This window comes from Canis aureus, chromosome 32, assembly GCF_053574225.1.
Source record: "Canis aureus isolate CA01 chromosome 32, VMU_Caureus_v.1.0, whole genome shotgun sequence".
Taxonomy (NCBI): Eukaryota; Metazoa; Chordata; class Mammalia; order Carnivora; family Canidae; genus Canis; species Canis aureus.
Genome location: NC_135642.1, coordinates 10,810,493 through 10,838,198, shown reverse-complemented (window position 1 = coordinate 10,838,198; position 27,706 = coordinate 10,810,493). Strand labels below are relative to the sequence as shown.

Here is a 27,706-nt window from a genome sequence, read left to right as displayed (position 1 = left end):
CCATAGGGAAGAGGGCAAGGACTCATTTAATGAAACTATAAGTTCCTTTATGGCAAAATCTGTTTTGTCCACTTTCCATATTTTCAGAGCCTAGAGCAAAGTACTCAGGAAATATTTGTTGAATTGAGCAAACTTATAGCTTGCTAATGGACTGTTGTCTTTATTACCACTAGAATGGTATAGTAAATGTGTTTTATTCCCTATAATACTAAGAGAGTGAAAAAATGTACCCATTTTCAAATTCAGGTAGATGAGGTAGGGACCAAAATTTCCCAACCTAAAAGAGAAAAAAACCCATCTTCCCTCCTATAGTGGTTGTTATGGAAAGGACCATAGCCCAAGTAAAAGAAGCTGTTTTTAGATCTACCTTCTTTCAGCTTATATCTAAAATAAAATTTTTTAAAAACCATGCAGGGGTACCTAGTTAAAGCAGTTCATGGATATCTACCTCTACATGCATAGAGCTGGATAGAGAAGAATGGAAAACAGATCTAGAGAGACAGAGGCATTTTTGTCCTTAGCATCTACTTTTTTCCCTTTGCCTGGTAGAAAAACACATAGGAATTATTTAGTTCCAGTCAGCGGGTATATCATCATTAAGCACTATGAATTCACTTATGCTTTCACATGAGATCTAAAATGCAAGCACACCAGTGTTCTCCATAGAACATTAACAGGAAAAGAAGATGCAAGTGGGGGAACGACACAAATTATAGCTCCTAGAGTCCTTACTTTTGTACCTGGTCACAGGCCTGAGTTAATAACCATTAAGAACTAACCATAGTTTCTTCTAACATTCCCTGCTTCCCTTTACCCTCTGTGAGCTCCTTGACTAGACTAATGATGACTCAAACTTTATACAAAACCCAAAACCTATTGTTGTCTTGTGCTTATTGGGTTGCTGCAGTTTTTCATAGACCAGTGTGATAGAGAAATATTAAGAGGAGATCTAGTAAATTCTCTGGGCTCCATGCATAGCCCTTGTTCCTTCCATGGGGTATCGACAAGCCACATTTCTTACATAAGCGAGTTTGATCACCAGTAATGTGATCCCACATTTGCCTGTTGGTTGAGCAGATTGAGAAACCAGTCAGTCCCAATTGTCAGTTTAGTGGAACCATGACTGTCCCCACTTGGAGGAATTCTTCCCTTAAGCACTAGAACCTCCAAAGCCACATTTGTAGAGAAAGGAAGCACAAATTCTTTAAGTGAATTATTAGGTTAAGAGTGAGAAGGATAATGGAACAGAATAGAGAATCCAGAAGTGGACCCTGAACTTTATGGTGAACTAATATTCGACAAAGCAGGAAAGACTATCCACTGGAAGAAAGACAGTCTCTTCAATAAATGGTGCTGGGAAAATTGGACATCCACATGCAGAAGAATGAAACTAGACCACTCTCTTGCACCATACACAAAGATAAACTCAAAATGGATGAAAGATCTAAATGTGAGACAAGATCCCATCAAAATCCTAGAGGAGAACACAGGCAACACCCTTTTTGAACTCGGCCACAATAACTTCTTGCAAGATACATCCACGAAGGCAAAAGAAACAAAAGCAAAAATGAACTATTGGGACTTCATCAAGATAAGAAGCTTTTGCACAGCAAAGGATACAGTCAACAAAACTAAAAGACAACCTACAGAATGGGAGAAGATATTTGCAAATGACCTATCAGATAAAGGGCTAGTTTCCAAGATCTATAAAGAACTTATTAAACTCAACACCAAAGAAACAAACAATCCAATCATGAAATGGGCAAAAGACATGAAGAGAAATCTCACAGAGGAAGACATAGACATGGCCAACAAGCACATGAGAGAATGCTCCACATCACTTGCCATCAGGGAAATAAAAATCAAAACCACAATGAGATCCCACCTCACACCAGTGAGAATGGGGAAAATTAAGAAGGCAGGAAACCACAAATGTTGGAGAGGATGCAGAGAAAAGGGAACCCTCTTGCACTGTTGGTGGGAATGCGAAATGGTGCAGCCACTCTGGAAAACTGTGTGGAGGTTCCTCAAAGAGTTAAAAATAGACCTGCCCTACGACCCAGCAATTGCACTGTTGGGGATTTACCCCAAAGATACAGATGCAATGAAATGCCGGGACACCTGCACCCCGATGTTTCTAGCAGCAATGTCCACAATAGCCAAACTGTGGAAGGAGCCTCGGTGTCCATCGAAAGATGAGTGGATAAAGAAGATGTGGTTTATGTATACAAGGGAATATTCCTCAGCCATTAGAAATGACAAATACCCGCCATTTGCTTCGACGTGGATGGAACTGGAGGGTATTATGCTGAGTGAAGTAAGTCAATCGGAGAAGGACAAACATTATATGGTCTCATTCATTTGGGGAATATAAATAATAATGAAAGGGAATAAAGGGGAAAGGAGAAAAAATAAGTGGGAAATATCAGAAAGGGAGACAGAACGTAAAGACTGCTAACTCTGGGAAACGAACTAGGGGTGGTGGAAGCGGAGGAGGGCGGTGGGTGGGGGGTGACTGGATGACAGGCACTGAGGTGGGCACTTGACGGGATGAGCACTGGGTGTTATTCTGTATGTTGGCAAATTGAACACCAATAAAAAATAAATTTATTATTAAAAAAAAAAAGAGTGCGCAGGATCTCTTCCACGTTCACATCTTGATTCCCAACCTATGAGTTCAGGCTGCCAGGAAAATAGTTTTGAGCTCTGTTTTGAGGAATATTCCCTAACCTGACAGTTCATTGTCTCCCTGTAATTGTAACTGAGACTGCAGTATTTTGTTCCATAACAAAACAATGAGGCAGTGAATCTAGTAGAGTGAACCCATTTCCACATTTTCTTTGCCATTCAATGAGTTGGAAGGGATAAAATAGGGAAAAAATAAGACATCCTATAAGTTAGGAATGGTGGGCTGGCAGAGAAGTTGGGACTAGAAAGAAAATGCCCATTTATAATGTATATATAATATATTTATTCCCATGAGGAAAAGTGGCTCCCATTATGGAAGGGGCTTAATAAGAAAGTAGTATGTTAGTTGCCCTAGGGAATGATGCTATAATCAGGGGTTTAGGCTTGGTCTCTAATGCTCACAGGTTGGATACTAAGTATGGCAGTAAAGAGATCGTCTTCATAAAGGAGATCACACTAATGAGCCTCAATTCTTGCCACCATAGCAATATTGACAAGTGACCCATTGAATAAGTCCCATGTTGGCTAAGAAATATTCTGACTGGGATCCCTGGTGGCGCAGCGGTTTGGCGCCTGCCTTTGGCCCAGGGCACGATCCTGGAGACCCGGGATCGAGTCCCACATCGGGCTCCCGGTGCATGGAGCCTGCTTCTCCCTCTGCTTGTGTCTCTGCCTCTCTCTCTCTCTCTCTGTGACTATCATAAATAAATAAAAATTAAAAAAAAAAAAAAAGAAATATTCTGACTGATGGCCATAGGATGATTTCACCTTGTTTACCTTTTTGAGACCCTCCCTCCACAATGAAATGCTCTCTGGAGGGCATTTAGATCATAAAGGAATAAAATGTGCCCATTATGAGGAAGCTGTCCTCACACATTTCCCATGTCACCAATCTGTTTATTATTTTCTTTTAAAGGTCTCAGCCAGCTGATTAAATTTTTAGCCACTCCCCATGCAAACACAGATATAGACCTTAAGCTATCTTCTGGTGGTTTAAGTAAACAACCAAGTGTACTGCTTAAAATCTAATTAGAATAATTTTCCTTTACCCTGGTCCTTCAGAGACACCCTAACTGGGACTATAATGTAGTGGTTATGTACTTCTGGCTTTTGACCACATATCATAAGGTCAAAACCAAGTTGTTTTTGTTTTTTTTTTTTTTAACCTAATCACATAGTTGTAAGGAACTCCACATAAGGCCATAGATGTGGATTGAGATTGAAGAAGACATTCACCAGGTGTGAGTGCTGAAAAAGTGAGCCACCTACCCATGTTGAACCTAGTCTCTTATATAGCATTGCCACCTAGTTAATTCCTCTTGCACATTACCAGTTTTATGGATGGTGGGTCAGATAACACCCAGCTCCTTAGGGTCAGCTCAGATCTCATGGTCACTTGATTTTCCATAGTCAGTATAATGGTTTGAATGGTGGTTCCCCCTTCCCCCCGCCCCCCCCCCAAAAAAATAGATCTTCTAGGACCTATAAATGTGACCTTATTTGAAAATGGCATTTTTGCATCCAGGATTAAGTTGAAGAATTTGAGATGAGATCATCCTGGATTACTGAGGTATGCCCAAATCTAATGACAAATGTTTTTATTCGAGACAGCAGAGAAGACCCAGAGAAGGCCGTGTCAAGATGCAGGGAGAGATCAGAGTTATGCAGTCAGTCACAAGCCAAGAATTCTTGGAACAATAGAAGCTGGAAGAGGGAAGGAAAGATTCTTCCCTGGGGACTTTTAGAGGGAACATAGCCCTGCCGACACCTTACTTCAAACTTCTAGCCTCCAGAACGGTGAGAGAACAAATTTCTGTTCTTCTAAGTCACCAAGTTTATGATAATTTGTTACCGAAGTCATAAAAATCTAGTGTGGTCAGGCATTTAGTTACTACTTGGGCCTAGTGGCAAGGCAGAAGCTGTTTAAAGGGAGAATAGTTACCTGCAGAAGGCATCACAGCTATACTCCAAAAGTCTAGAGGTCTGCACTGATTCTCCTACTGGGGCTTGGCAAAGATAAGAGGGGAAGGCTGTTTGCCTCTGATGCTGGGGAAGGTGGGGGGTAGGAGCTTCTTCCTCCAATAATGAAGGGTTAGGGGAACTGGGAGGTTTACAGTTCTTCTTCTCTACATCTCCCAAAAAGAACCTCATCTTATATCTCAGGAATCCACTCCTTTCTGCTTATGCATTATCGTCTCATACAAGACCAAGTAACATTGCACATTTATTGACACAGCAACTTATCTCTCCCAGTGATTAAGCAGTTTGCTCAGTGCCATTTGGGGGTTACTGTCATAGTTGAGAGTCAATCCCAGGTATCTGAAGCCTCAGCATATGCACTTCTTATTTTGTGATATTGCAGTCCCCTCAAAATCTATGTAGTAGGGGAAGGATGGATGGAGATAGGACATATATTTAGCCACAGATGATCTTCAATCATTTTTGCCCTGTAACTAGATAAGAGATTCTTTAAAAGCTATGCTGAGTTATATATATTTGCTTTGCAGCTACAGAGGTAAAAGATTCATTGAATACTTCCAAAGAGGCTATTGACTTTCAGCCTCTTCCCTGATTTGGATATCCAAGGTTGATAATTTGTCCTTTTCTCTGTTTATGTTCTCTGGGCTTCTTAAGTAACCAGCCTACGCCACAATCTATGTAATCTAAATCATCTGACAAAAGAATGCATGCCACAGTCACATGATCTCTGCCTTTCACCTGCACACCACCTCATGCAACAGCTGTTGAAATTTGAGTGACTATTATTCTATCACATACTTTGTTATGCATTCTACCTTGGCAAGGAGATAATCTGTGCTCTCATCAAATACACGAGCAACCTAATCACAGAATCCCATTTTGGAGATCTGTTTTCGGTAGCAAATCCTGGTTTCATTTACTGGATCAGCTAGTTTTCCAGCAGCAAACAGATGGTATGCTCAAAAGAGAAAACAAAAGAGAGTTTAAAGAAGGGACATTGACAAGAGTGTGGGCAAGTTGTTACCAACAGGAAATGGTAAAATACTGCTAGCAAGAGTAGAATGTTGTTACCACCCTTGGCTTGAAGGTACCCAGGATGAACATTTGCTGGAACTTAAGGCTGAAGGTGTACAGAAGGCCATCTAGCAGAAGCTGTGGCTCTTGGTATAGGAATGCAGCCACTGCGAAGAGTGATGGGAAGGAAGATCAAGAACTAAGAGCCCTGACATTGCTTCCCTCATACCTTCTGATCACCTGTTGATGCCTCCCAATGGACAAACCCAATCAGAAGCCAGAGGAAGGGGAGTCAGCTAGTTGATGGAGTCCAAGGAGGTTAGTCTCACAAGGCTCAAAGTAGGATGAAGCTAGAGAGTAGATCTAGAGGGGAAAAGCAGAATTCTCAGCAGCATGTTTACTGGCTGGCTATCGAAGCCCAAAAACATACAGAGAGCAATAGCCAATATGTCAATCAATGGGTCTGACAGTCACCAATTGGGGTATGAATAAAGTATAATGGAACCAAAGATTCTAGCTTTCCAGCTCCTAATCTTTCTTTCCAGGACCACCAAAACAGGAGAAAGCAAAAAGCACATGACTTCCTGAGGCTGAATATGTGTCTATGTGTGTACCTTTCCCCTATTAAACCAACTTCCAGAGTCTGGAAGGTCCATGTGCTTAGGGATCAAACAGCTGACTCTCAGCACTGACATTTACAACTTACATGACAATGGGCAAGTTACTTCATTACTTTAAACATCAATCACATTATCTGTACAGTTCAGAATATTAATCACCCTAACAAAAATGTTGCAAAGGGTAAATGAAATAATGGAAAGTTCTTAATAGGGTTTTTCATACATGGTAAATACCCTTTAAATGTTTCTTTTCCATATTGACCTTTTTCCTTGTGCTGCAGCATCCACTGTGTAAAACATATTTGAAACTCATTTTTTGAGAGAACTCATTCTGAGTTCCGGTCAGTTTATAAAATAGAAATCTTTTAAATATAACTTGTTTTTAAATTGAGAGGGGTCTGTATTTAGACAAAACTTAGAAAGGGATGGTTAATGGTCATATTTTCATAAATGATAGGATCCCTCTAACTGGGATAGAGTTCACTCTGCAAGAAAATAGATAATTACATAAGAAAAACTACATAACAAAAAGAAGTAACCTGAAATCTGTGTATTAAACTCTATAGAAAATACTCTGGAGGAACAGCCCCAAAGCTATTCAACTCCAAAGACTGGAGCAGCATTAGAGAATTGTGAGCAATGAAAGCAGAGTCCCATTTATTTTTCTGTATATTTAAATACTGCTTAAATATTTTACAATGAACATGCATTTGTTGTGCCTAACTTTTAAAAACATTTGAAATTCTTGCATGGCCCCAGAGCAAGACAAAGTGTCAATATTATGGACAAAGCAAGATGTCTACTGTAAAGAACAGTAATGAACTACATGTAAAGAAATGATGATATATAATCAATAAGACAGTATAAGGCTCATTTACTTACCAAAAAGGAAAAGGATTTTAATGATTTATATATGGTATGTGAACTAATGCTGTTAGCCCTTACATTACACTATAAGTTCCAGAAGAATATTTCTATTTATTCCTACTTATCCCTAACACCTAGTATAATAAGTGTTATATGCTTAGTAAGCCAGTGCTGTATGAATGAATGTTTTTTTAAATTGAGAGACGGAGTGATGTGTTGAACAGAATACCGTAAGTCAGTTGTCATGAATACTCTACAAGTCCCTGAGCCTTGGTTCTATCATCAATAAAATAGAAGAGTTGATAACATGAGGAATTTCAAGACTAATTTTTTTAAAGATTTTATTTATCTATTCATGAGAGACACTGAGAGAGAGAGAGCAGAGACACAGGTAGAGGGAGAAGTAGGCCCCGTGCAGAGAGCCCAACGCAAGACTCGATTCCCGGTCCCCAGGATCACGCCCTGGGCCGAAGGCTACGCTAAACCACTGAGCCACCCGGGCTGCCCAAGACTAATGTTAATAAACCCATAAGTATCTAAAGTTTTAAGAACTGACATTGAGCCCCCAATTATTTATTATACCAAGTAAAGATTTAAAAAATCACATTTTCACTATTATTTCATAAACAAATGTAAAAGAGACATAAATCAGAATAAAGAAGTTTCTTCCTAAGAAAAGACGATTGATTGGCAGCCTTGCACTAGTGCATATGCACACACACACATACACAGACACACAACTGTATAATAAATTTGACAAAGATTCATGGAAGATTTTGAATCAAAGGATTAAATGAACTCTGAGGTCACTTCATCTCTAAGATTTTATGAACACAGTTTTATTTCCCTTAGACTTACTTAATGGTTTTATTTTCCAGTGGGAAAATATGTCCTTAATTGCTGAAAAACAAAAAATCCAACAACACTGATGTGTACAAAGTGGAAAATAAAGCTCACTCCAAGGCCCCCAACTCCTACAAATGAAGTGTGGCTCATCATACTCTAGGCCATTTTCTGTAAAGATATAAACATGTGAGACACCTGGGTGGCTCAGCGGTTGAGCATCTGCCTTTGGCTCAGGGTGTGATCCCGGAGTCCGAGGATCAAGTCCCACATTGGGCTCCCTGCATGAAGCCTGCTTCTCTCTCTGCCTGTGTCTCTGCTTCTCTCTCTATGTCTTTCATGAATAAATAAATAAAATATTTTGAAAAAGATATAAACATGCATATACTGGCATAGCTTTTTAAAGAAATAGAACTTACTCTAAACTATTAAGCTTGCAAAGTAGAGAGTCACATATGTAGTAATGATCAACTGAACTGAATATAACATTTAGGGAAAATATTTGTTGGGCTCAATTGAGGAGAGTGGCTCTTTGCCCTAAATTCCTCATAGCTGGTCAGGAGGCTTAAGTTTGGAAATTTTTCTGATCTTAGCAGGTAATTCATTACTGTGTGCTGCACCTCAGACCCCAAGATCTTTTCTTGGGATAAATATCTGCCAAAGAAGATAAAAAAGCTGAGGCATGTCCAAAGACAGGAGAGCCATGTGGATTTTCGAAACAGAACTGAAAGGGGTCAGTGAAGTAATCCTCCCAGGCTAGCCAGAAATCAAGGGGCAAAAAATGTGTCTTGAAGTGGGGTGATGGCCTCATCAGAGAGTCAGAAATCTATGGCTGTGTTTAGGGACACACACTTAGTGAAGGGGATCAATGTTCCTCTATAGAAGCTCACATTATCTACTAATTCTCTAAAAAAGCACGTGTCAGGACTAGGAAGCAACTAGAGATAAGGCCTAAGAGGCCTGTGAGAGGCTAAAGCAGCAGCCCCGAAATGCCATGAGATATTAAATGTCTTTCCCAGATTTCAAAATGTGAAAGTGGCAAAGTGGAAGAGTTTTCAAGCCACTGAATTGGAGCTGCCAATTTGGTTCCATACACTGGCCATGTTTGCATAGACAAATAAAGGCAAAGAAAAGTGGAAACCATCAGCTTGAACTGGGGCATGAATGATCCCTGTTAGCTTTTTCCATTGATTCAAATTTAGCAAATGACTACATACTTTGCCTGGGTTGAAATACCTCAATGTATTTAGTATACATAACTTTGTCATTTAAATGCCAAGAATGTTGTTCATGCTTAATAAATGAGAAAGAAGGGTAGCTCAGTGGGTTAAGTGTCTGATTCTTGATTTCTGCTCAGATCATGATCTCAGAGTCATGAGCATCTCTCCCCCACTCCCTCAGCCTCAACCCACCCCCATTCCCACAACACATTCTCTCTCCCTCTTTCTCTCTCTCTCAAAACAAAATAAATTAAAAAAATAAATGAGAAGAAGACAGAAAGCAGCCATGTGGTATGAGGTTGGGCAAGTATATTCTCTGTGAGTCATTTCCTTCTATGCACTGTGCTACTGTCTTACACATGGCAGTCATCATTAATTAAGAGTGACACAGAACCTTAATCAGTTGGGTCAGGAGATAGCCTTCACGCACTCATTCTTCTCAGGTGCTTTCAGGCAGCCTCTGTTAGAACCTCTGTCACTGTACATTAAGCCTATTTGCCATATTTGTGCTCGGCGATTGCTACTATCCCTGCTAGATCTAGCCTACTAATATTCTCTAAGAATAACTTGCCAAAAAGGAAAAAAAAATAATATCCTCAAACTAAAAAAAAAAAAAAAAAAAGGTTGATAGTGCTGTTGAATCACAGATCATGACTAACAGGGAAACTCAGTCAAGGTATTGAAACAAAAATCTAACTTTTCACCATCCTGTCTGTGGTTCTCCAACCGGATGCATTCAAGAGTCCCTGGCTATCTTTGCAGATACACCCATCCTTGGGACTTACCCGGCGTGGGGTGGCGCCCAGACACTGGCAGCTTTTAACAGCTTCACAGGTGATTTCTGTGTGCAGCCAGAGGTGAGAACTACTCATTGAAGCAAGGGAATTCTGGCAGATTCTCTTCACTCCTACATCATCATCCAGCCTTTGGATCTACCCGTGAAATGTCCAGCCGAGAGGCTTTCCAGACATTTTCACGGCTGAGGCTTGCTCACAGCCTCACCCTGAGCATGGAGCCAGAGCCAACAATTCCCGGCTTTCTTCTGGGCTACTAGCTGCACCCGGCTGCCTTACTGGCTTCTGTCTCTCTTAGCACTTTTTGTCAATCCAAAAAATTGGGGAAGCTAAAGTAAAATCCTTCTATTTGTTTATGTGGCAACAAGCTCAGAGTCCATGTCGAAAAAATGTCCTTGGCCTTTGAGAAAGCCACTTGGAGATGCCTCTGTCTGTTTGAAATGGGCTGGAAACCAGTGCCTCCCCCCAGGAGCCAATCTGCTGAATCAGCCAGTAGGAGCAAAAAGAGACCAGGATGATTCAAATACAAGGTTGTTTTTGATATTTTTGTATCATTTAGCTTTAGAGGAATGCAAAACTTTTAAGGTAGGAATTTGGATTTGACTGTGGAGAATAGGTCAAGTGGAGATTGATTTGTAAGACTGGTATTTTTCATTTGGGAGAATTCTTGAAATACAGTGATGAGGCCTTGGAGTATGGAAAGGAATCAAGGAACGTTGTGGACATTCATTTTAAAGAAAAGGTCTTATTATTAAGAGATTAACGTATTAACCACCTTTAAAAGCCTTAGAGGAGGGGTTTTGGGCTAGATCTTTGAGCCCTCACAAAGGTATCTAGAGGCAAGGAAAAAAGAAATATGGTCTCATTTTTACATGTAAAAAGAGAAAAATAAAATAATCCTTCTAAAAGTACCACAAGTTCAAATTCAGAAGCCTTATCTACTCTGAGGGAAAGCAGAATGACCAACTATTTGAGAAAACTTGATACTAATAGTGGTAAGGGTGTGAGAGGAGATAGTGTTACCATGGAAACAGATGAAAAGTGTAAACTTATTTTTTGCCAGGGTCTCTGCCCACATGTGGAATGCTTATCATGTTCAGGGAGTGGTAGAAACACAAACCCCCTTCCTCGAGAAATCTGTCATCTAAATAAAGGGACATAGGAAAGAAAGGTACAGTGTTAAATAGCAAAAGGATTTATAAATACCAGTAGCAATTGGAAATCTAGAAGACATTTCACAACATAGGTGAAAAGTAGCTTCAGAGAGTAAAGACGACAGGACTTCAGACATGGAAGAGGTTCTTCTGGTGAGAGAACCCAGGAAAGAATTCACGGTGGTCGGGGCCAGGGAGCCGGATCCTCAAGGAGGGTTAAGATTCAGGAGATAGGGAGCGCATGGGGTGGGGGTGGGGTTGGAGAGATGGAAAAGAGCACCAGTTTGGAGTCTCTTGCAACCTTTCATCTACACAGCTTCAGGAAGCATGGAGAACATGTGGCAGATCTCTGCTTGACATTTTCCTGCTCTGATGAGTATCAGTGATGTTCTGGTCTGAATTGGGATACACCTAATCAGAGCACCAGCTTAGAGCAAATTCTTCAGGAAAAGAACTGGGAAAGTGGGGAAAATGTACATTTATTGGGCACCTCCATGAGCATGCCCTATGCTAAGCCCTTTAAATGTACAACCACCTGGAAAGCCACAAACTACCAAAACTGGAACAGGAAGAAATAGAAAACCTGAACAGGCCAATAACCAGGGAGGAAATTGAAGCAGTCATCAAAAACCTCCCAAGACACAAAAGTCCAGGGCCAGATGGCTTCCCAAGGGAATTCTTTCAAACGTTTAAAGAAGAAATCATACCTATTCTACTAAAGCTGTTTGGAAAGATAGAAAGAGATGGAGTACTTCCAAATTCGTTCTACGAGGCCAGCATCACCTTAATTCCAAAACCAGACAAAGACCCCACCAAAAAGGAGAATTACAGACCAATATCCCTGATGAACATGGATGCAAAAATTCTCAACAAGATACTAGCCAATAGGATCCAACAGCACATTAAGAAAATTATTCACCATGACCAAGTAGGATTTATCCCCAGGACACAAGGCTGGTTCAACACTCGTAAAACAATCAATGTGATTCATCATATCAGCAAGGGAAAACCAAAAACCATATGATCCTCTCATTAGATGCAGAGAAAGCATTTAACAAAATACAGCATCCATTCCTGATCAAAACTCTTCAGAGTGTAGGGATAGAGGGAACTTTCCTCGACATCTTAAAAGCCATCTACGAAAAGCCCACAGCAAATATCATTCTAAATGGGGGAGCACTGGGAGCCTTTCCCCTAAGATCAGGAACAAGACAGGGATGTCCACTCTCACCACTGCTATTCAACATAGTATTGGAAGTCCTAGCCTCAGCAATCAGACAACAAAAAGACATTAAAGGCATTCAAATTGGCAAAGAAGAAGTCAAACTCTCCCTCTTTGCCGATGACATGATACTGTACATAGAAAACCCACAAGACTCCACCCCAAGATTGCTAGAACTCATACAGCAATTCGGTAGTGTGGCAGGATACAAAATCAATGCCCAGATCAATGGCATTTCTCTACACTAACAATGAGACTGAAGAAAGAGAAATTAAGGAGTCAATCCCATTTACAATTGCACCCAAAAGCATAAGATACCTAGGAATAAACCTAACCAAAGAAGTAAAGGATCTATACCCTAAAAACTATAGAACACTTCTGAAAGAAATTGAGGAAGACACAAAGAGATGGGAAAATATTCCATGCTCATGGATCGGCAGAATTAATATTGTGAAAATGTCAATGTTACCCAGGGCAATTTACACATTTAATGCAATCCCCATCAAAGTACCATGGACTTTCTTCAGAGAGTTAGAACAAATTATTTTAAGATTTGTGTGGAATCAGAAAACCCCGAATAGCAGGGGAATTTTAAAAAAGAAAACCATATCTGGGGGCATCACAATGCCAGATTTCAGGTTGTACTACAAAGCTGTGGTCATCAAGACAGTGTGGTACTGGCACAAAAACAGACACATAGATCCATGGAACAGAATAGAGAACCCAGAAGTGGACCCTGAACTTTATGGTAATCTAATATTTGATAAAGAAGGAAAGACTATCCACTGGAAGAAAGACCGTCTCTTCAATAAATGGTGCTGGGAAAATTGGACATCCACATGCAGAAGAATGAAACTAGACCACTCTCTTGCACCATACACAAAGATAAACTCAAAATGGATGAAAGATCTAAATGTGAGACAAGATTCCATCAAAATCCTAGAGGAGAACACAGGCAACACCCTTTTTGAACTCGGCCACAATAACTTCTTGCAAGATACATCCATGAAGGCAAAAGAAACAAAAGCAAAAATGAACTATTGGGACTTCATCAAGATAAGAAGCTTTTGCACAGCAAAGGATACAGTCAACAAAACTAAAAGACAACCTACAGAATGGGAGAAGATATTTGCAAATGACATATCAGATAAAGGGCTAGTTTCCAAGATCTATAAAGAACTTATTAAACTCAACACCAAAGAAACAAACAATCCAATCATGAAATGGGCAAAAGACATGAAGAGAAATCTCACAGAGGAAGACACAGACATGGCCAACAAGTGCATGAGAAAATGCTCTGCGTCACTTGTCATCAGGGAAATACAAATCAAAACCACAATGAGATCCCACCTCACACCAGTGAGAATGGGGAAAATTAAGAAGGCAGGAAACCACAAATGTTGGAGAGGATGCGGAGAAAAGGGAACCCTCATACACTGTTGGTGGGAATGTGAACTGGTGCAGCCACTCTGGAAAACTGTGTGGAGGTTCCTCAAAGAGTTAAAAATAGACCTGCCCTACGACCCAGCAATTGCACTGCTGGGGATTTACTCCAAAGATACAGATGCAATGAAACGCCGGGACACTTGCACCCGATGTTTCTAGCAGCAATGTCCACAATAGCCAAACTGTGGAAGGAGCCTCGGTGTCCATCGAAAGATGAATGGATAAAGAAGATGTGGTTTATGTATACAATGGAATATTACTCAGCCATTAGAAATGACAAATACCCACCATTTGCTTCAACGTGGATGGAACTGGAGGGTATTAATCTGAGTGAAATGAGTCAATCAGAGAAGGACAAACAGTGTATGTTCTCATTCATTTGGGGAATATAAATAATAGTGAAAGGGAATATAAGGGAAGGGAGAAGAAATGTGTGGGAAATATCAGAAAGGGAGACAGAACATGGAAGACTCCTAACTCTGGGAAACGAACTAGGGGTGGTGGAAGGGGAGGAGGGTGGGGGGTGGGGGTGAATGGGTGATGGGCACTGAGGGGGGCACTTGACGGGATGAGCACTGGGTGTTATTCTGTATGTTGGTAAATTGAACACCAATAAAAAATTAATTTATTAAAAAAAACAAACTGTAGAACAGCTAAAAAAATAAATGTACAACCATTTGTCTTCAAAATAAAAATATCAAAATCAACAACTCTATATGGATGGTGTTATTGCTCCCAACTTACAGAAGTAGCAACAGAGTTCTAGAGAAGTTAAGCAATTTGCCAAAGGCTGCAGAGCAAGTAAGTAGAAATTCTAGAAGTGATGGAGGCAATGAGCATAACTGAAGGTAAAAAGGTAAACATGAAGAAAGACCTGAACATTCCCTAGAGATTTGTGTTAGCATTCCATTGTCCTTCACTTTTTCCCTGTGGGTGCCTTTCTTTCCCTCATCCCACAATTCTAATCACCTTAACAAAATTTTAGTTGAAAGTATCCTTAGAAAAGTAACTACCCCTTCTTTTGGCTTATGAGTAAACAAGAGCTCAGAGATATGAGCCTGTGTGTGTGTGCCAGGGTCCTGTAGCCAACAAGCAGTAGAGCCCAAAAGCCAGCCTGCCATGTTCCCAGTGCCTCATAAGGGGCCAGGTGAGTTTGACCAGAGTTGTGTGTTGTCGCCACAGTTGTGACAGGAGCTCAGTTTCCTGTCAGTTGTCTGACCCACAGAAGTATCTGCCAATTCCAATTCCTAACCCCTTTGGATTTGGAGAAACTTACACAGGATGACAAAACATACCATCTCCCATATGGCTCCTCTTCTCTACTCTGAGGCAGGTGGAGAAAGGAGTCTTGAAAAACAGAGTGGACCACAGAGACTCATAGCTCTCTTCCCTCGGATGAGCCTTAGATCACTGGGAGAAGAGTTGAAGTAGAGGCATCTCTAGGGGTGGTGGGCATTTGTCAAGAGATTGCCAGTAAATGTCAAGAAACAAGATTCATGATAATCATAGCATCTCTTTTTACTAAAAGGCCAATTGACCATGGATACATGGTGGGTGGCTATGTTCTTGGGTTTCCAACACCTAAATGTGGACTTACCATATGGACCATAAGCCTAATGGAGAGTCAGGGCAGAGATCCTGACTTTCTCTCTCACTGGTGTCTTTGGTCATCGAATGGGGAGTAAACAAATCAGCCCTCACTGTGAGAGAGGGGACCCAGTGTCTGTTGGTTTTGAGGACAACCTACTGATGGCTCTTAAAGCCAATAAGACTAGGAAATAGCACGTGGGCTAATTTTCTTCAGCCCAAAGGCCAGTCACCATCAAATCTTACTCCCAGAGACTTAGCCAGCAATGCTGCCAGAGTTGGCAGAAACTATTCTAAATGGTCACCAGTTCCCTTCCAAACACACACACACACCAAGACACAAGATTGGGCACATTACATTAAAATAATTAAAGATTTCTTGATTCCATCATCTGAAACCACTTAAACACTTAGAATTCCAATTAAATAAGAATGTCCATGTAGTCAGTTTTATTTGAAGCCAAGTCTCAGATTTTAAAACCGATTCCACTCCAGTTTTGCTTCTTCCCCTGGGGGCTTATTCTGCTGACTTCTAGGCAGTTTTACAAGGCTCCTTCCTACCTGCTAAATGAAGATGGTAAGATGGTTTAATCAACCTTCCAGTTACCTCCACTAGCAGTAAGTATAGAAACAGAATACCAAGTAAAAGCCAAGAGCTTCTATTTCCTCTTTCTAAATTTAAACATTTTAAAATTTAGACCAGATGAGCCAAAAAAAAAAAAAATCTACCAGTCAAATTCTAAATCCCAGCTCAGGCCCAATTTAGAATATATTTGTATCACATAACAATTATCTAGTAAATTGGGCAGTATAAAAGAAAGTATACATCAGGGTTCCCAACTGGTATACTGAAGACAACTGATAAGTAAAAAAAACCCTCTGTCTAGTCACTAACTTCTACGGCACATTATCCACAAAATCTACAGGCATTTTCTTTATTTTTTTTTTAAATTTTTTTATTGGAGTTCAATTTGCCAACATATAGCATAAAACCCGGTGCTCATCCCGCCAAGTGCCCCCCTCGGTGCCCACCACTCAGTCACCCCAACCCCCCACCCGCCTCCCTTTCTACTACCCCTTGTTCGTTTTCCAGTTAGGTATCTCTCATGTTTTGTCACCCTCACTGATATTTTCACTCATTTTCTCTCCTTTCCCCTTTATTCCCTTTCACTAATTTTTATATTCCCCAAATAAATGAGACCATATAATGTTTGTCCTTCTCCGACTGACTTATTTCACTCAGCATAATACCCCCCAGTTCCATCCACGTCGAAGCAAATGGTGGGTATTTGTCGTATCTAATGGCTGAGGAATATTCCATTGTATACATAAACCACATCTTCTTTATCCACTCATCTTTCGATGGACACCGAGGCTCCTTCCACAGTTTGGCTATTGTGGACATTGCCTACAGGCATTTTCAATGGGGAGGAACATGTAGTTCAGTGACAATGACCCACCTCCCGCCCCCACCCCCAATCCTGCTATATTATGTCATGGGAGCCTTGATGAAAGTGGCCAAAACTAGTGAGAATAAAGAATAACATTTTCCTACAAAATGGATGCTTTCATAAAAAAGAAAATTAGCACTTAATATGCCAATACTATAGAAATATACAGAAGTAAACCTTCATAGAGCTTATCATTTGTTGATCAAGACAAGAATATAATAACTGTAGAATATAAGACAGAAAAAGTCCTAAATAAGAGGGCTACAGGCATGTGGACAAAAGAAACCATTAATTCTAAGCAAACAGACATCAAGATGTTGAGGAAGTGAGGAGGCAAACAGTTGAAGCTAGGAGAACTGTCCTATGGACTGAATCTTCTAGAGATGACTTTAAGGTCAGCAGAGTCCCAAATGTAGACATGGTCAGGGTAACAAATACTACTCTTGGAATATTAATTATTGATTAACTTGATATAATTTCCTGTTGTGTGATAGTGATGTATTCACCAAAGCCCACCTGGCCAGCACTTCAGGAGTCTGGAGGGTCCTCTCAGTAACTCTACAAATATGCACATTAGCAAGACGTTCTAGGGGAGAGGACACCAAACCTCGCCTTGTTGGGAAGATTCTTCTTTAGGAGTGATTTGTAATAACTCCTCTGCCCCCTCAGTACCCAGAATGTACATTCTTGTTTTCACTCCTTAGTGAAAGGAGTGAAATCTCACTCAAATCTGTTGAGTACCAAAAAAAGGTTAAGAGATTGAAAATTTCTTAATGACCTCATCCTCAAAAACTATGGATAGAATGAGTGTTATTTCCAAGGACCCTTGGAAGAAGTTTCCTTGGATGAACCAGAAAAGTTGAAGAGATCAAATGGGTTCAAACACTACCCTCATCACTTTTGGGGAGCTCAAAGCTGCCTCCATCTTTCCCAAATCTTTTTATTCAAGAGTCAGACACCAGCATTTCATATACCCACATTCCTTTCATTCTGAATACCAGAAATGGCTACCCTGAAGACACAGTAACAATGGGACATCTGATGACTTAAGCATATCTGCATTAGAATTCTCCCAGGATATAACTCCTTTCCAGGAATGATCCCCAAGGAAATTCCAAATAAAAGGGCATATAAATCTGACTTATTGACCTGGCACCAAATGCTATCTACCACCTACTCAAACTCAGTGCCAAGTAGCTGATAAACTGAAAATTCATTAGGGTGCTCTGGACATCTTTGTTCTCTGTGTATAAAAGGTGGCAGAGAACATTCTAAATTAGGAGCCCTTATATCCACTCAAAATCCCACCTACTGTAACCATAACATAGTGACTATCTCTGCAGAACTGTAAGCCAAAGAGCAGCTATCAATACCTCTTTGGATAGCTACTGTCTTGTTTACTAGATTGCCAGCTCTTCATCATCTTAGCTTCCACACCCAAAACCAGCACAGTGCCTGACACATAGTAGGGGCACAAGAAATGTAAGGGCTAAGGAATTATTCCATTCTAATTCTTTTATTTGCTATAGTCCTCTAAATTTAGTTCCATTCAATCCATTTTTCAATATGGAAAGATTACTTAAACGTCTTTAGTCCAGATCAAACCAGAGGTTGAACAAATTTGAAGATGATGCCAAGTCATATTCAATAAAAAATTACAAGCAGAAGCCACTGAAAGGATTTGAGTTTCTAAAGTTTGCTGCTCTAGTATTGCATGAGTCCATCTATTACCATCTATTGCTCAACACCATTTGTGTATATACAAGAGTTATTGACATTCATAATAAGAATTCTTATTTTAGGTTTTTAAGAGAATCTAAAATAGCTTGTTATTAGAACTAACTTGATTTCTTTGGATTAATATGGCCCTTGACAATGTTCTTTTGTATCCTTTTCAAAGACTGTATACCACACCTGGGAATTGTGTATCCAAAGTAAGAGAATAAAAGATGGTTCTATTAAGAAAGGAAGATCATAGAATTAAGACCTTGGCAGTGGAAACATTTCCTTCCTTCCTTTCTTTCTTTCTTTCTTTCTTTCTTTCTTTCTTTCTTTCTTTCTTTCTTTCTTCTTTCTTTCTTTTTTTGGCAGTGGAGTCATTTCTAATAATAGTCATGCATGTAGGGAGCTATAGTAGAATGAAAAGAAATAATCAAAGGACAAAGAATCATAATGCAGGAGTATTGGGAGGTCAACATGGTTGCTGAAATCCCTGAGAAAAATAGCAATGGATAGAAAAGAGGGGAGGACTGAATCACAGGCTCAATTTTGTTAGGGTGGAATTATCTGGGAATTAGACAAAGGGTAAGATACTAAGATATGAAATCCTAAAGTGGAAAAAATGCTCAAAGCTTATGGTGTCACTAAAGTTTAAGAGCAATAATGTAAATTATTATAATGTTTTGCTGACATAAAATATTATAATGCTGCATCACCTTTCTTGCCTAGAAAATTCCATAAAACAGGAGTAAGAATAGGAAAAGAAGTAACATTTATTACATGCCTACTATGTGTCAAACCCTGGACCAGTAGTTTTTACCATTATTATTTCATTTAGATTATCATTGAGATGGCATGATTTGTGCTTGATCTTCAAGAATGAATAGATATCCTTCAAGTATAGTATTTTTAGTATAATTTCTTCCTATAGTGATTTAACATAATTACTCCTCTCTGAAATTAAGTGAGGAAATGTGCTAAAAGAAAAAAAAAACCACCAGTACAACACCTAGCAGACAACCATTCTATTCCTGACAATGGCCTGTATTGGCCTGTACATTTAACATTTATTTTCATATCCTCTCAACAGCCTTTTAAGGTAAATGCTACTGTTTCCATTTTATGGAAAACAGAGAATCAGAGATGAAGAAACTTGCCAAAAGTCACATAATTGATTAACAGATGAGGGATTCAAATGATTCTGTTTGATCCTTACCTATTCTTTTGAAGGACATCACACTACCTTTCAGCTAGAAAGACTTTCAAAAATGATCATGGTGCCATTTATAGCTCTAACAAACTGGAAGAATTAACTTTCAAAGGGAAAAATTCAAATTGTTAACTCCTCTTCACAGTGGAAGAGGAATAGGTTTAGTAGCAGGAGGAAGGAAAGGTCTAAGATGAATTAACATTCTTCTTTCAAGATCAGAAAAGAAAGGCCAAGGATGAGAGAGGTATTCTGGAGGTATGTATTTGTAATGGATAAACAAAGAAGGCGGGATCCCTGGGTGGCACAGCGGTTTGGCGCTTGCCTTTGGCCCAGGGCGTGATCCTGGAGACCCGGGATCGAATCCCACGTCGGGCTCCCCGTGCATGGAGCCTGCTTCTCCCTCTGCCTGTGTCTCTGCCCCTCTCTCTCTCTCTCTCTCTCTCTCTGTGTGTGTGACTATCATAAATAAATAAAAAATAAAAATAAAGAAAGAAAGAAGGCTTATTTCTGATATGGCTACTCCATCCTGTCTACACTTACATAATACCTCTGAACGTAGAGACGTTTGGTCCAAGACTTCCACCTATGGTTCTAACAAGAAATCAACCTGTTGGCAACACAGACTTAGTAGTCACCTCTACCAAAAAGATACACATAGTGTACATTCTTGGGGGTCCCTGAAATTGTCCACATCCCTTTATTTCAAGATTAACTATAGTCTTATATCACTTCTCCCAGAGATAGTACCAAGAAAACAGCTCATTTCCGGGCCTGGTCTGGTTAACTTTCCTAGGTTAGTTGTTTCAACTCCAGATACATGAGAATGACCTGAAGGACTTTTTTAAATATCAATTCCCTACGCTCCATTCCAAGAGATTCCGATTCCATTGCTCTGAGCACTTTTTAATTCTCCCAGGTTATTTTTATTTGCAGCCAGGATTGAGAATCGCTGGTTTCTGACCATTGATCACCTCTGCCATAGACACACATACTCCCACCATCTAATATCCCAAGCTGCTGGAAAATACTAGGAATTAATGAATGCTAGGAATTAATTACCTCTCTCCTTGAATATTCCCCTTTTTTCATCTTTGACTTACCACATCTCTATCTTTTGCTTAAACACTTCCCTCAAAATTACACCCAGAAATTTTTACAGCTGGGGTCCCTGGGTAGCTCAGTCAGTTAAGCGTCTGCCTTCTGCTCAAGTCATGATCGCAGGGTCCTGGGCCCAAGCCCAGCATTGGCATCAGGTTCCCTGCTCAGCAGGGAGCCTGCTTCTCCCTCTCCCTCTGCTGTCCCACCTGCTTCTGCTCTCCTCTAGGTGCTCTATCTCTCAAATGAATAAAGTCTTAAAAAATAATTATTACAGGGAAGTAGCTGAGAGACATGAAAAATACCTTGCTTACTGGCCTCTTCGTAGGTCCCCACTATTGCCTATTTTTCTAGTACTTTTGGATAGCTAACAGGAAGATTGAGCTTCCAAGAATTTTTGAAGAAAATACCCACATAGTTCGGAGATGTATTTGATGGTTCCATGGACTTTATTTCCTGGAGGGGTAATATTGTAGTCACAAGCTTCCATTTGGAAAGGAATGTGGTAAACAAGATTAGACAGCCCCATCTCACAGGATGAACAGTGTGTCACAATGCCAGGCTACTAGGCATATCCAAAAGGAGAGATAGAGAATCTATAATTATTACAATCCAGTCATCCCCACTGTCTTTATGTGCTATTTGACACTACTGTGCTATAGCTTAGGACCTACAGAGTTTATATGAGATAGAACCACCATATACAGAAAATTTGGGATCTAGGTAGAAATCCCATTTTTAAACATGAGAAGATGCATGATAGTTTATGATAAAACTCTAATGAATGAAGTGTGTGGGGGAGAAAAGATTACATATACATATTTTTGAAAGACTTTATTTGAGAGAAAGAACAAGCATGAGTGGGGGTGGGGAGCAGGGGGAGAGAGAGAAACAGACTCCCTACTGAGCAGGGAGTCCAGTGTGGGGCTCAGTCCCAGGACCCTGGGATCATGACCCAAGCCAAAGACACTTAACCAACTGAGCCACCCAGGTGCCTTCATATACACATATTTTTAACTCAGCACTTTAGGGTTTCTTTCTCATTGAATCATTACAATCATTCAAATATCTCTAGTTCAAAGATGAAAACACTAAGGTTCAGAAAAGTTAACCTGGAGTCAACAGAGCAAAATAGGTTAGAAATACAAGTTCAGTTCTGACAGTGTTATCACATACAAGCCATATAATTTGAAGCATGTTTTTTTCCCCTGAACTATTTCCTCATCTATTAAAAAATAAAGATAATAAAACCTCCATGCAGTTGTGGTGAGAATTAAATACAAATATAAAAATGAGATAGCAATCACCAATCATTTAGTAAGCCCTGTCTATATGACTTTGGTAGCTAAAATATATTCAAAATAACAAGGGTCCCAGCTGAAATAAAGTCTGGTCTGTGAAATCCCATTTCCTTTCTGCAGCTCAAGAGATACAGACCAAGAGAGGTCAAAGGAAAGAAAGGGGGAAGATTAAGAAATTCAGGGAAGACTCCAAAACTGAAAGGGGAAGAAGTTAGCTGGGTTTCCAAGAAAGAACATAGATAAGCAAGAAGACTTGGATGCTCTCCCCTTTGGGGTTGAGCTAATGCCAGAAAATACTTTTTTGTGGCATCCCACATCAGAAATCGTATTTTCATTGTCCCTCTAACATATAGCTAGCAGCTTTAGCGTGACATTAAGCAGCTATGAGAAAGAGCAGAGAACAAAAATTAGGATGGCAAATTCACCAACCCCAATTCCAAATCCTTCTGCTAGATCTATTAACACGCCAGACGTTTGTTCCCCAAGTTCTGGTCACTGTGAGCCAGGCCAAGTCAAAGGGCAAGGTGTGGCCACACTTCCCTCTGCGGGCAGACACAGAAAGAACAGAGCCCCTGGAAACTCTTGACATCTGTAAAGTCTTTGAGTGAAAGGACAGGGCGCGTCCTGGAGCGTGCCGGCTCTCGCAGCTACCTTCCAAGGTGCCTGAACCACTCCTCTGACTTAATGAACTCCACATGCTGCCATAGCTATTTATAGGATCAGCCCCGAGTGTGTTTTGTTAAAGCCTCTAGATCATATTTTTTAGCTTTGCAAGTTTATTTCCTACAACTGGTCCATTAAATTTTGCCTCCCTTTCCTCCTTCACCACATTCTTGGAAATCCATGGTCAACTATACAAACAAGTGTACGGGATTATCAAAATATTTTTAAGCCATTATTTGCCCTCTCTGTTTTTCTTGTGCTCCCCTAAGTGTGAATTTCTATAGCATCACTCTTCCTGGAAACTTCGGTCTGACAGAGCAATCTGACAGAAGGGTAATTCAGCCCAAGGGGCAGGGGAGAAAGAGTCCAAAGAGGTCGGCAAGGTTGTCCCTGAGCCTGCTCCTACTAAGTAGAAATGAATCACAAAAAGAGCCACAGGAAAGCAAGAAAAATCTTCAGACAAAATCAAAATGCAAACAAAAGGGAAAACAGGCTGACGTGAACTAATCGAGAAACAGAGGAAGGAACGTTTACCTGCAAAAAAATGGAGAAACTGAAAATGAGGTTCAGCCTCTAATGAAGCACAAGAGAAAGGAGCCAAGTCTGAGTAATAGTGTAGATCATGTCTTACGAGTGGCCTCCATCTCCCTTTTTGTCCAATCCAGAGGTATATTTTTATCCACTCTTTTGTGAATGCAAGTATCTTAGTAGCTCTAGAAAGCCATTTTTTCAGAAAGGAATTCCACCTTTTCCACTCTTAAGACATACTTAGATAAGTGCACGTTTTTCTTTCCCTTCTCTTATTTTGTGTTTAAATTTTAGTGCAATGTTAGTTTCAGGTGTACAATATAGTGATTCCACATTCCTCTACTTGACTCAGTGCTCGTCATGATAAGTGTAGTCTTCCATCCCCATCACCTGTTGTACCCACCCCCGCACCCATCTCCCCTCAGGTAATCAGCAGTTTGTTCTTTACAGTTATGAGGCTGTTTCTTAAAAAAAAAAAAAAAAAAAAAAAAAAAAAGGCTGTCTCTTGGTTCATCTCTCTTTTTTCCCTTGTTTGTGTGTTTTGTTTCTTAAAATATGCATATGAGTAAAATGATGTGGGATTCGTCTTTCTCTGACTGCCTTGTTTCACTTAGCATTCTGATTTCTAGCTCCTTGTGTGTTGCAAATGGCAAGACTTCATTCTTTTATGGCTGAGTAATATTCTAATATATATGTATATATATCACATCTTCTTTGCCGATCCATCTATCGATGGACACTTGGACAGCATCCGTAATTCAGCTATTATAAATAATGCTGCAATAAGCATACAGGTGCATGTATCTTTTAGAAGTGATGCTCTCATATTCTTAGGGTAAATACCCAGCAATGGCATTATTGTATCATACAGTAGTTCTATTTTTAATTTTTTAAGGAATCCCATACTGTTTTCCACAGTGGCTTTTCCACTTTGCATTCTCACCAATAGTGCAGGTTTCCATTTTATGCACATCCTCACCAACACTTGTTATTTCTTGTTATTTTCTTGTTATTTCTTTCATTTGGATTTTAGCCATTCTGACAAGTGTGTGGTGATATCTCACTGCAGTCTTAATTTGTATTTCCCTGATGATGAGTGATGTTGAGCATATTTTCATGTGTCTGTTGGCCGTCTGTATGTCTTCTTTGGAGAAATGTCTATCTGTCTCTTCTGTCCATTTTTAATTGGATTATTGGGTTTTGAGGTGTTGAGTTGTATCAGTACTTTATACATTTTAGATATTAACCCTTTATCTGATATGTCATTTGCAAATATCTTCTCCCATTCAATAGGTTGTCTTTTAGTTTTGTTGGTTGCTTTCTTTGCTGTGCAGATAGTTTTATTTTGACATAGTCCCAATAGTTTAGCTTTTGCTTACCTTGTCTCTGGAGACATATCTAGAAAAATGTTGCTATGGAAGATATCAGAGAAATTACTGTGCTCTTTTCTAGGACTTTTATACTTTCACGTCTCACATTTACATCTTTAATCCATTTGGAGTTTATTTTTGCATGTGGTATAAAAAATAACTGGTCCAGTTTCATTTTCTTACGTGTTGCTGTCTAGTTTTCCCAATGCCATTTATTAAAAAGACTGTCTTTTTTCTGTTGCACATTGTCTCCTTCATCACCTTTGTCTAAGATTATTTGCTCATACAATTGTGAGTTTATTTCTGGGCTCTCTATTCTCTTCTCTGGATCTATGCATCTATTTTTGTGCCAGCACCATACCATTTTAATTATCACAGCTTTGTAATATACCTTGAAATCTGGGATTGTGATACATCCAGTTTTGTTCTCCTTTTTTCAAGATTTCTTTGGCTATTCAGGGTCTTTTGTGGTTCCATACAAATTTTAAGATTGTTCTAGTGCTATAAGAAATGCTTTTGGTATTTTGATAGGGATTGCATTAAATCTGTAGCTTGCTTTGGGTAGTATGGACATTTTAACAGTATTTGTCCTTCCAATCCACAGGCTGGAATATCTTTCCATTTGTTTGTGTCATCTTCAATTTCTTTCATCACTGTTTTATAGGTTTCAGAGTATAGATCTTTCACTTCCCTGGTTAAGATTATTTCTAGTTTTTAAAATTATTTTTGGTGCATTTGTTAATTTCTCTATTACTTCACTGTTACAGTGTAGAAATATAACAGATTTCCACATATTGATTTTGTGTCCTGCAACCTTACTGAATTCATTTGTCAGTTCTTGCAATGTTTTGGTGAAGTCTTTAGAGATCATTGGTGGGTGGCGCCTGTAGTCAAACCAGTTGTGTGCCCCTATCCCACTGCTTGGGCCAGAGTGGGACAGTTATGTGGGGTTATCTTCCCCTGTCTCCGCGGCAGGAGTCACTTTGGAGTGGGCCTGACCCCTGTCACAGCTGCTTGCACACTGCCAGTCTTGTGGCACTGCTTTGGATGGACCACAGGAGAACATGGCTCAAATGCTTTAAAAAAAAAAAATATGTGAAATCCTCTGTTGGCTGTTTATGTTTCTATATCATAAGGAAATACAGGGTTACTGATTGACAGGAAGCCTCAACCATCTTGGCGTCAAGTTAACATTCTGTAGGTTGGGGCAGGGGCAGTTTTTATACCCTATAATACAAAGCATACTAAATGATGATTTAGAGTCATAGTCCTGCCAGTGATCCCGGGAAATCTGGTGCTGTCCATCCCCCTGCCTCTCTGAGCAGCAACCACCACCACATCCCAGCAGTTCATTCCTATCACTTGCATTTCCACAAAGGCTCCTCACACTGCCCCTCCCCACCCTCCTGCCCTGCAGCAGGCTTCCTTGAGTCCTCACCTAGACCATTGCAATAGCCCTTATATTTGAAAGAAATCTCTGGATTTCCAAGGACCTCAAAGTAGCAAAGACAAAAGAGAGTTTGATTGGAAGGACAAAGGTCATCAGCAGACAGAAGGCTGGCACAACCCTTGGGCCTGCGAGACCTGGAAGGGAGGAATGCTCACCTCCCTGCCTCCTTATCCTTGTCTCTGCCTCTGCACGTGCCACAGCAGCTCATAGCAATGCTATCCTGGCCTCAGTCTAGCAGAACATGATTGCATTTATTGAGCAATTCAGAAGGGGCCAGCCTCCCACCCACCCATCCAGATAACCTTTCCACCATGGCTTGGAGAAGCAGGCTCCACTTGCCCAACCCAGCCAGGCATGGACATGAGCCCAGTAGTCAGTGAACTTTCCCAACTCTCCCACCCTTACCCTCCTGGGAACTTATGAAGATCTGTACTTACTCTGTAAGTATTCCCATACCTGGAGGAGTGTAATATCAAAGAACAAATTAAAAAAAAATGTCGATAGTTTTATTATTTTCAAATTACTTTTTAAATTGAGATATAATTGGGATGTAATATTGTATTCATTTTAGATATAGAAAATAATTACTTGACACATGTATACATTGTGAAATGGCCACCAGAATAAGTTTAGTTAACATCCATGAACCCACAGAATTAACATTTTTTTATGATGAGAACCTAAAAGATCTATCTTAGCAACTTTTCAAAGTTTTAATAACTTCAATGTTTTAATAACTTCAATATCACTTTTTCCTTCTTCTTGAACATTTTTCTTTGGTGCTAGCATTGTGCCAAGTACCAAAAAGTACTTAGCAATTGATAGCTATTGTTTTCTTATTGTTAATAAATTACCGTTTCACAAAATAGGAGGTTTCCAAAAATCTGACTTCTATAATCTCACTTGATCCTCTAAGGCGGGTGGGATGTGGATACTATATCTATTTTGTAAATTCAGGAAATTGAAATTCAGACAAATTGGGAGGCCTAAATGAAAAAAAAAAAATCATATCATCAAGTGGCAAAGCAGGGTCTGGAATCCAGGTACTCTGACTTGCAGTACCGAGTTTTCCCCAGGAGACCTGCCCGACAGTAACCTGTGGGGCAGCTAAGCAGCCTTTTCCTTCTTTCTCTAGATGAAGAAGGAGCCAACAGTGTCTAGCCACCCTGGAAACTCTACTAAGTGCCATGTACTATGAGCATTTGCCCCGGCCATGGTAAGGAGTCCCACCCTTACTCTGCATTTATTTTCTTTCCCAAACCTCACAAAACCATAAAAATCAGAGATGACTCCTAAGAAGCCAGCCATATGACTCTCTGAAAACGGCTTTGAAAACGGCTGTAGAAGACAGGGCCACAAGAGCTGTTTCTTCACTCCTGTTGACTCAGGTCTGTTTACCTGGCTCCCTAGTTCCAATTTCCTTGCCTCAGAACTTGTACAGCCCTCGGATTTAGGCTCCAGGCAGACAGGGAATTTATGGCCTG

General features: G+C 40.0%; 1 long non-coding RNA gene across 3 annotated transcripts in view; it reads left to right on the top strand.

Moving 5' to 3' along the window:
* The window catches only part of LOC144302981 (uncharacterized), a 70,141-nt gene that overhangs the window by 22,220 nt on the left and 20,215 nt on the right, over positions 1-27,706 (top strand). For 2 of the 3 annotated variants that reach the window (XR_013370026.1, XR_013370025.1), the window contains exon 2: positions 4,300-4,485. This is a non-coding gene — a long non-coding RNA (uncharacterized LOC144302981). Of the gene's footprint in view, positions 1-4,295; positions 4,486-27,706 lie in introns of all 3 variants that reach the window. The other variant, XR_013370024.1, reaches the window with a different exon arrangement.